The sequence below is a fragment of the Gavialis gangeticus genome, unplaced genomic scaffold, assembly GCF_001723915.1.
Source record: "Gavialis gangeticus isolate Ggan-Ray unplaced genomic scaffold, GavGan_comp1, whole genome shotgun sequence".
Lineage (NCBI taxonomy): Eukaryota > Metazoa > Chordata > Crocodylia > Gavialidae > Gavialis > Gavialis gangeticus.
Genome location: NW_017729022.1, coordinates 143,667,142 through 143,678,080, shown reverse-complemented (window position 1 = coordinate 143,678,080; position 10,939 = coordinate 143,667,142).

Sequence of the window (10,939 nt, the reverse complement as noted above, 5' to 3'; positions counted from 1 at the left end):
TTGGATGACCACCTTACTGGGGTCGTTTGACCCCAGTGCTCTTCCTGCCATGGCAGGGGGTTGGACTAGATGATCTGCTCAGGTCCCTTCCGACCCTAGAAACTATGAAACTATGAAACCTCTGAAGTGAAGAATACTCTCATATGTGGGCACATCTACATATGGAATTAATTCAACTGAATAAACTCTGGTGCACTTTGTGCTAGAGTTTATTGCTCCTGAGCACTGTGTTTACAAGACTTCTCCCGAGTGCGTTCACTGCAGCATGTTGAGATGGGTTGGAACAGCCCCAGCTGGCAGGGGGCCCCAAGGTTCATGCCTGCCAGCCCCGGGCTGCTCCAACCTGGCTCAATTTGCTGCGAAGGGACTGGCTAGGGCAGGACGGTGTTCCAGTGCGGGGCTATTCAGCAGACAACCACTGCACTGAAGAACCCTTGTGCCCCAGCCAACCCTGTCAGCACCTACACGTGTTGCAGTGCACTAAATAATGCTGTCACAGTGAAGTACTTATGTTTACAAGTACTAACCTATGGCGGCATTTATTAGTTTACTTCAGCCTAATAGTGTTGGCTACAAAGGACCAATTCATGGGATCATCATAAATTCTAGTTTATTGGATGGGATGTGAAGTTACCAATAAAATTATAAATGCAAACTTTGAGTCATGGGTGGTACTGGTCACCTTAGCACATACACACACACATGCACTCACTCATTCAAACCCATGTTGTATAGTGTGCAGTGGCTGCTGTAGTGATTGTGAACACTGGTGTCAATATATCTACCTATCTGAGGCCCTGGAGTCTGCTGATGATGATCATCTTCCTTCAAGGTGATGTCTTCTCCAGAAGGGGGTCACCTGATTGTCCTTCTGTCTCAGTAGGTCAGGTGCTGGATGAGAGGGCACCACTGATGGGCACGCTTCACTACCTTTTACTCATTTCTGCCAGACTTGTGTAATCCCCCAGCATTATCTTAGCTACCCAATCCAGAGGTCCCTGTCTCACATGGGTCTTGACACAGCTGTTAGTCACAGGGGTCTCTGCCTGTTGTACCTGAAGTTTCGGGAGTCCACCCTTGACTTATTGGCTTAATGGATGTATTGTCATGGGTCACAGGAATCCATAGGGTGACTGCTCAAGTTCCAGGAATCAGTTGTTTAATGTGATTAGCTTAAAATGGAGTTTCTTTGGCTAGGTTATTGTCTACTGATGATGATCATTCACTCGCATTCACTCAACAGATCTTATCAGTTTACAATTACAATTTCAATGCAGTTTTAACAATTGTCTAGGGTGTAACTTCATTCTACAGGGAGTACATTCCTTAAGAGATTAAAAGTATAAAATATAAAATACAAAATGCCATGGCAAAGATAAGAAACATGAAATATGAAAATGCACTGTGAGAAACATATAAAAATGCAATGTGAGGTAGTGAGGATCAAAGGCTACTGGGGACAGTAAGTGAGTTCAGTTAGCACAGGATATATTTACAGTCTTTGCAGTGGATATTTTAGTTCTTTTGTTTTCTTTACTGACACTGAGCTTAACTGATATGTAAATGTAGTTTCTAGGTTTCAACTACAGAAAGCCACGTCTGTTTTCTGGCTGGCTCTGAGTCTTGCCACACCCATGCAATGCATGTGCTAGGTCTCTGCCAATACTGAGAAGGAAAGGAAATGCACAAAATAGGGGTGGGGGGTGCAGAGGGTTATATCCATGTCCAGAAGGGAAATGTACAAAGGTGGCTTTCCACTGCAATAGGGCCGCACATGTAGACACTGAAACTTTACTACAGAGCTAACTAGGCAGCTTGCAGTAAAACTCCTATGTAGATGCACCCTGCAACTGGGTTTATCGCTAAAAAAATCATATTAACAGAAGAGAATGAGGCTCTGTTTTTTACAGCACACTGTGGTGGTTCATTACTACACTCACTATCCTCAACCTGACTATTTGCAAGATTTAGAATGGCAATGATGAAGACTTTTAATTGAGGCATGAGGCACAAGTGTGTGCAACTGCCCAACCACAGATGTATTAGCAAATGACAATGGGGGGAAAGTACAGGCATCTCTTCCCCAAGGAACAATATGGGTTGGTAACAAATCTTTGTTCATTTCCTTAGGGAGAAAACAAGAACTTGCAGAATTAAAAACATCCATGTTGTACCTCTAAGCCTGTATGCAAATGCTTGAAGCTGCAAAGAGATATACTAAAGATACTTCAGAATGGAGTTAAGACATCACTGGCACAGACAGAAGTGACAATGTTTTGCCTGATCTGGCCACTGAAAGCAGTTTATATCTGTGACCAAACACAAGTCCATGGCTGCAAACTGCTTCAAAAATGGCTATTCAGGTGAAAATCTGACCCCTCATTGAATGAGGTATCCGATGAATGAGGTATCCAACATTTCAAAATGTAGTGGCTTCTGTAATGTGTGTCTGCTCCCATCCCACCCCTCAGCACAGGCTGGGGAACTGCAAAAACAAACTCCCTCCACTGCCTTTCCTGCCTCCCATTCTGAAAACATCAGTCACTATGGGAATGTGGCTGTAGGCTTGCAACTAGATTCCCCTCCCCACTGGAACCAACAGTGATCTTCTGTTTGGTCTGGGGTAAGGTTGTAACTCAGAACACTTTGAAGAAAACATTACAAGTTACAGCTGGGAGCTGCACATCTGTCTGTACCAATAACTGTCAGTCAGGACTGGCCCTTTGTGTAAATAAACAAAGGACTTCACAAGCGCAATGTGTATTTTAGGTTTAGAAAATACCATGGTTGGTCAGTCAAAACAAATATAGTGATCTCTCATAAGAATAATTTCATCATGTTATCTTCAAGTTGGAAGACTGTCAGACGATTCTAAATCATGGCATACTTTTTAAAATAAATATTAATGAAAATCTATCAATTATTTTTAACAATCCAAAAACTGAATTATCTTGGATACAGCATCCGACCACTATGCATTATTTTCACAGCTAACTTTACTTCAAAAAATCCTACTAGTTAGCTAGTATTCCTAGATTTTTCCCATTCCTTTATCTTATTTTTCATATGTATTAACATATTGCTTAAACTAAGCCCTCCAGGGGATGGGGGGACTACTGCCGCTGCTCGCCCACCAAGTGGCCCTTGCAATGCCAGCAGGCCAAGGCACATAAGGGATCCCGCCCCAGCCCCAGCCCTGGAACAAAATGTAGGGGCTCTTGCCTTGCCTAAGGGGACACTTGTGTGTCTATGCACAAATGCCAGGAGCCTGGAGAATAAACAGGAGGAACTTGTTCTCCTCCTAATGCAAATAACTATGATGTCATTGGGATAACAGAGACCTGGTGGGACTCCGCCCATGACTGGACCATGGGTATAGGCAGCTATACCCCATACAGGAGGGACTGAGTGGACAAAAGGTGGGGGGCATAGCTCTCTATGTCAAGAAAAGCCACGCGTCCCTGCAAGCTAACATTGGCACCCATGGTGGATGACTTGAGACCCTCTGGGTTAAAATCAGTGGGGAACATGGCGCAGGGGATACTAAGGTGGGGGTCTACTACAGACCCCCTACCCAGAGTCAAGACCTCAACCAGGAACTCACCAGGGAATTGACTGAGGCTGCACAATCCCAGTGTATGGCTGTCATGGGAGACTTTAACTACCCAGATATCTCATGGGAGGAGCACTCGGCCAAATCCGAGCAGTTGCAAAGCTTTCTTTCATGTGTGGAAGACCTCTACCTGACGCAGGAAATCTACGGGCTGACAAAAGGTAAAGCACTGCTCGAGGTTGTACTGGCAACCATGGATGAGCTAATTGGCAACCTAGCAATCGAAGAGAAGCTGGGTGACCTGATCACCTTCACCATCTGCCATAAAGCTAGCAAGTCAGTCAGTTGCACAGAAGTCCTCGACTTCAGGAAAGCTGATTTTGACACGCTAAGGAGGCTTGTCAAAGAGGCCCTAAAAGGCCACAGCCCAATGGAGAGGAGAGTTCAGGATGCGTGGATGCTCCACAAGGGAGCAATCCTGGATACGCAAGCAAAGTCCATCCTGTCTCAGAGGAAAGGCAGCAGGAGGGCACAGCAGCCCCCTTGGCTCTCCAGGGAACTGGCGGACCTCCAGCATCTTAAAAGGAGGACCTATAATGGATGGACTGGAACCGCCACCAAGGAAGAATACTCTGCATTAGTCCGGACTTGCAGAGAGAAAATCAGGAAAGCCAAGACTGCGATGGAACTCCAGCTAGCTACAAATATCAAGGAAAATAAAAAGTCCTTTTTTAGATATGTGGGGAGCCGGAGAAAAAGCAAGGGCAACATTGAACCCCTGCTAAACCAGATGGGGCAACTGACAACTGATGACCAGGAAAAAGCAAACTTGCTAAATGGGTACTTTGAGTTAGTTTTCCATCAGCCCCATGGGATGGCCCTGCCCACTATGGGTCAGGGAGGCCCGAGTGAGGGAGATTCCTTGCCCTCCATCGAAGCTGACCTTGTAAAGGAGCACCTCGACAGGCTGGATACCTTCAAATCAGCCATCCCTGCTGGGTTACACCCAAGGGTACTCAGGGAGCTGGTGAGCATCATAAATCAGCCCCTGGCACTGATCTTTGAGAGTTCTTGGCACTCTGGTGAACTGCCCAATGATTGGAAGAGGGCCAATGTTGTGCCTATTTTCAAGAAAGGGAGGAAAGTAGATCTGGCAAACTACAGGCCCATCAGCCTGACCTCTATCCTGGGGAAAGTCTTGGAAAAGATTATGAAGGAGGCCATACTTAACAGACTAGCTGAAGGCAATATCTTGAGGGAGACCCAGCATGGGTTTGTTGTGGTTAGGTCTTGCTTGACCAATCTCATTTCCTTTTATGACCAGGTAACTTATCAGCCTTCTATCTGGTATCCCACAATCACCTCTTGGTTAAACTGGCTAACTGCAGCCTTGACATCACCACAATCCACTGCCTGGGGAACTGGCTCTGAGGTAGGACCCAGAGGGTGGTGGTCAGCGGGAGCCAATCGTCTTGGTGTGCTGTGACCAGTGGGTCTCACAAGGCTCTGTCCTACGGCCTATACCATTTGACATCTACATCAATGAGGTGGACATTGGTGTCAGAAGCAGACTCGCCAAGTTTGCCAATGACACCAAACTCTGGAGTAAAGCATCCACACTTGAGGACAGGAGGGTGATCCAGGCAGATCTGGACAGACTCATGAAATGGGCGGACGAGAACCTGATGGTGTTCAACACCGAAAAATGCAAGGTTCTCCACCTTGGGAGGAAAAACCTGCACCATGCATATAGGCTCGGTAGCGCTACGCTGGCTAGCTCTACAGATGAAAGGGACTTGGGGGTAATGGTTGACCACAAGATGAACATGAGCCTTCAGTGTGATGCTGTGGCTAGTAAAGTGATCAAAATGCTGGCTTGCAACCATAGATGCTTCTCAAGCAGATCCTGGGACGTCATTCTCCCATTGTACTCGGTGTTGGTGAAGCCGCAGCTGGAGTACTGCGTCCAGTTTTGGCTCCGCAATTCAAAAAGGATGTGGACAAGCTTGAGAGAGTGCAGAGAAGAGCCACATGCATGATCAGAGGGCAGGAAAACAAACCTTATTATGAGAGGCTGAGAGCAATGGGGCTATTCACCCTGGAAAAGCGCAGGCTCAGAGGTGATCTGGAGACCTATAAGCTTTTCAGGGGTGCTCATCAGGATCTGGGGGAATGACTGTTCACCAGAGCCCCCCAAGGGATGACAGGATCCAATGGTCACAAACTCCACTGTGACTAGTTCAGGTTGGACATAAGAAAGAACTTCTTCACTGCCCGAGCCCCCAAGGTTTGGAACAGACTGCCACCTGAGGCGGTTCAAGCGCCCACTTTGAATGCCTTCAGAACACATTTGGATGCTTATCTTGCTGGGATCCTATGATCCCTGCTGACTTTCTGCCCCTGCAGCGGGGGGCTGGACTCGATGATCCTCTGGGGTCCCTTCCAGCCCAAATGTCTATGAAATCTATGAAATTACTTTCAAGATTTTTACATGAAAAATATGGAATAGGTACATAAGCTACTCAATTTCTTATAATAAATGCCATTTACATATAGAACATACCAAGTTGCTAATGCTTCTTCTGCTCTATCAGACTTTGCATTAATTTTGCAGTCCTCAGCAATTTTAAATGATTGTGTGCTGCTAGTTTTATAAATTTTCTAATTCAGTTCAGATTTTTTTTCTCAGGGAATATACGTAGCTACAGTACCTGGCTTCTGCTATTTTAACAATGATCATCATTGTTGATTTCCCATATGGCCATTTTAAATAGCTGAAAAAAGATAACTGATTTCCAGCTTAAAATGCAATCAGTGGAGGTTAGTATAACATCTGTCTTCTATGTCTTATGCTCAAGGTATACAGTGTTTAAGAGAAAAAGCTGTCAGGCAAATTTTGGCCTCATATATATGTTTTCTTAATAATAACAATGACAATTATGATAATAATAATGTTAAACTGATGCTAAGAGCAGGAGAAATGTTTCCAATATTTTAAAATTTAGTCCAAAATAAAATATTTTTTCTTTAAAAAAATTTCTGTCACCATTTACAACCAAACTGCAGTAGCACTGTACAAGTAGCAAAAAACTTGGCAATGAAATAGTTGAGAAACAGACTAAATACAAAAGTAAAGTTTACCAGTTTTTATTAGTTAGGAAGAGAAAAATGCCAAATACAAACAAAACTAAAGTAGCAAAGGGTAAATTAAAGTTTCAAAATTATTTCCCTTTTTCTAATTAAAAGTTTAGTAAAATAAGCCAGGAAGCTTGTTTTTAAATATATTTTTCAATCCTGTTACAGTGTGCTCTGGTAATAATAGTTTGGAAAAGTTAGTATAAGCACATGCAATTCTATTTATGCTGTTTTTGCCTATGGAATTGACTAGAATAAAAATGGTATGTCCATGAAGATTTCCTTCCTCTCATGATCATTTTTACAATGGCAGCACAAGTTTGTCTCAGTATAACCCACTGGAAGGAATAAGAAAACAGAGAGAAGCAATATTCCATTGGACACAGTCTTACTTATGCTGCCTCCAGATTTCATCTCAGATTTATATAAACAGGTAATTAAACAACAGTTAAACTAGGCTTTAAAGAAGGTGATGAAACTGGAAGTAAAGATGTAGAAATTACAGCTGAGTTAGCACTGCAAACAATATTGCGTAAAATGGCATTTGGAACACATTGTAATGAACTTGTTGAATCATTTCTGAGTGCCACACCCTTAAAATGAACTAGAGGTTCAAGACTGAGCCACAGGCCATTCTGAAGGTGCAGGGACAAAGTTTAAACCTAGACAAGGTTTCATGATACGCAGGAAATGGAAGCAACATCCAGACAGCACTACAGTCAGATATAGGCAGAACACGAGGGGGCTGATGTGTGATGAGCTGTACTGCAGTAGCCTAGTAGGTGGATGTCGAAGGAAGGCGAGAAGGGAAGGCTAGAAGGGACCTCATCAGGTCATCTAGTCCAGCCCTCTGCTCAAGGTAGTAGGATAAGGAAACCAGGAAGTATGATGAAACCATATTCCTGGATAACAAAACTAAGATAGAACTCTGGCCAGGAAGCAAAAATGAGTCTCTGTTAAAGAGATGGGCATGAAGAAATATGACCAGTTTGGGGACTGAGGAGATCCATCCAATATGGGTAACCTCACAGCTCTCTATTGGGCTATCCCTAAGGGCAAAGTTAGAAAGTGCCATGTGTATGTATAAATAAAATATATAGATGCGAGCTACCCTAGCAAGCCATCTTTGTTATCTCTACTCATTTTTCCATAACAGCCAAAAAGTATTTTACTGAAGAAAAACTACTACCCAAAAGTAAAACAGCGGAAAACAAATGCATTCTACAATCTTAGTCATTTCTCATTTAAATGAAGTCTCTAATTGGCAAAAACTCTAACAGGCTGAGGGTCAAGATGGTCAAAATGTGTGCTTCCCACACTGCTAAAGAGAACATCTTGCAGGGTGAGATGCACCAGTTGATGTAAATCAGTATAATGCCATTGTCTTGGAAGGACTTATGCCAATTTACCTCACGTGGTGTATCTGGCCCCATGTTCTCACAACATAAAATACTTCTAATGAGTTCCCAAATTCTCTTACTGAATCAACAATCTCTTCAGCCATTCCTTTCACAAATCCACTACTTGAGCAAAACCATCCCCTGCACTGGAACCTCAATACTGAGTGGAAGGGGTGAAACTTTTCTGGGTGGGAAAAGTATCATCCACAACAAGCCTGGAGAGGACAACTTACAAGTCCTTCTCCCATGGACCTCCTCACAAATCCTGGCATAGAGGTCATTGTTATGTCATAGTAGAAAGAAGAAACAGGGGCAGGTTCTTATCCCTTAGTGCCACATGACTCTGGGCAGTGTTGTGGTCTATATTAAGCTAGGATCAGCCTGGCATAACCTGATAGGCCCCCGCAGCAAAACAGACCAGATTTAGGAGGGTATTATGATCCCTAAGATCTGTGTTATGTGCTATGCGGATGAGGCCACATCTACACATAATACTTAAAGTGTGATTACCCAATTAATCCCATCGCAATTGGTCACCTGGCCTATGGAAAAATGGAGAAAACCACAGATTTCCCATTTTTATCAGAGAAAACATGGTTTTCTCCTTGTAGCAGAGAAACCTGAGGATTCCCTGCTTTTGCAAAGAGCTCTGCAGGCTGGTTGAGCCCCAGCCTGCAAGAACTGTTTGCAAACAGGGCGGGAAACCCACAGTCCTGTCTGGAGAGTGAGAGGGAAGGGCAGGGCCTGAGGCTGTCAGTCAACCAGGGCTTAGCTCAGCTCAGCCTCACTCTTTGCTCCTGGAGCCTGTGAGGTAAGTGGAGCTTGCAGGGGGCTGGCAGCCCCTCTGGCAGGGCTGGGAGGTTGCAGGTTATGGCTCTGGGCACTGACAGGGGTGGGGAGAGCTAGAAGCTGACCCCAACCCACCTGAGCAGGCAGCAGCAGTGGGAGAACTGGCTCCATGCTGCTTCTGCTGTAGCTGCCTGATATTGGGGGCACGGATCTGCATATGCAGGTCCCTGGCCCCACAGCCCTAACAGCTGGGGCCCCCCTCCAGCAGGGCTGGAGGTCAGAGGCTGTGGATGAGGGGGCAAGAGGCTCCAGCAGGGATGGGGGAGGTATTGGAGGCGAGTGAGGGGCACAAGCAGGGCTGGGAGGGCTTTGGGAGTAAGGGGCACCAGAATAGCTAGGCAGGCTTTTGGGGTGAGTAAGGGGCACCAGCAGGGCTGGGAGGGAGGGGCTTCTAATTTTAATAATGCACTTAGGGGAGGTTATCAGAGAATTTGCAATTTTTTGTCAGAGAATCTGTGATTTTTGTATCAGAGAAAACCAGGGTCCCTGGTAATAACTTTGCAGCTGTTTCCTACCATGCCATTAATTGACTGTGTTGCCAGAGCCCCCTGTGAATGGAAGCCCTATCAGCTAATTGGAATTCCCATCGGGGGGGGGGGACATGTGCAACCCCAAGCCTGGAAGCTGATGCTAGCTCGCAGCTGTTGAAACACATTCTCTCATAGCTGAGAGCCCCATCAGCTGACAGGGCTGTCAGTCATGGGAGCAACCCAAACATCTTCTGTGGACTCCCTGCCATGGGAACTCCCAGGGTGCTCCTATGGCTGGGAGCCTTGGTCAGCTGCTGGGGCTCCCCAATACAGAAACTTGCTTTTTGCCAGTGCAGAGGGGAGTCCTGGATCATAATCCTGGGCTCCCACTACACCATCAATAAGGAATGAGGGGATCTGATTCATAATCCACCAATCATGTCTTCTTCCATGCACATGTGGCATGGCAGAGGGCACAATTGTGTGGCTCGTGCATCAGATCACATTGTGCCTTTACCTACACATAGAGGGCCTGTAAGGATCTAATTATGCTCTTACTGGAAACTCTGACTGCAGTACAAGTAAGTATACCTGAGCTTGATTTAAACCAGCTAATTCCAATCACAATATCGATGAAACAGAACTTGCTCTAGCAAACACTTACATTTGTCTCCTGACTTAAGTCCCCTGGAAACCCAGGTGGGCTTGTATATATTCAACTGCATATTTACTAGGGCTGTGCAAAGCTTCGGTAGCCAATTCAATTTGGAGGAGATTTGGCCTGTTTTGGCAGCCAAATCTCCGAATCCAGAATGAATCAGGTGATGCATTAAGAGGTCCAAATCAAGGCAGAAGCCTCCAAATCAATTTGGAGAGATTCGGGAACAATTCAGAGATTCAGCTATAGGCTATATAGATTTATCGCACATAAAGCAAGACCAGTTTATAATGTTACAAATAGGGAGAGGTTCCCAAAGCAAGAAGGGAGGGAGGAAGTGAGGCTGGGACTAGGAAAGGGGTGAGGGGACAGATGCTGTTCCCAGGGCTGCACCATGGTCTGCCTGTCCCCCCATGCCTGGGCCACCTGTCCTCACTCACTCCACCGCCTGGGCTGTGCAGTGCCATGGTGCAGGCAGCTGGTGACAGCTGCTCCTGGGGCTGCTGCAGCAGGGCCTGGGGGCAGTGGCAGCAAGTGGAACCCCAGGAGGCACAGGACATGGCACAGAATGTCCACACTCACCCTAGTCCCCACTGAAGTGGCCCTGGGAGCAACCACACCTGCCCCAAGCACCAGGAACAGTCCAGTGCTGCCACTGGCTCCAGCCTGTAGCAGCAGCCTTCTGTCACCTGGCGTCCAGATCCAGGGGCACTGGGCTGTTCCCAGAACTCAGCACACCTGCCTTGAGCACTGGGAAGAATCAGCCTGGTACCACCACCAGCCCCAGCCTGCTGCAGCAGCCTGCAGTTATCCCGCATCCAGATCCAGGGACACATGCTCCCCGGGAAAAGCCCAACACAGGCCCCCAGCCGAC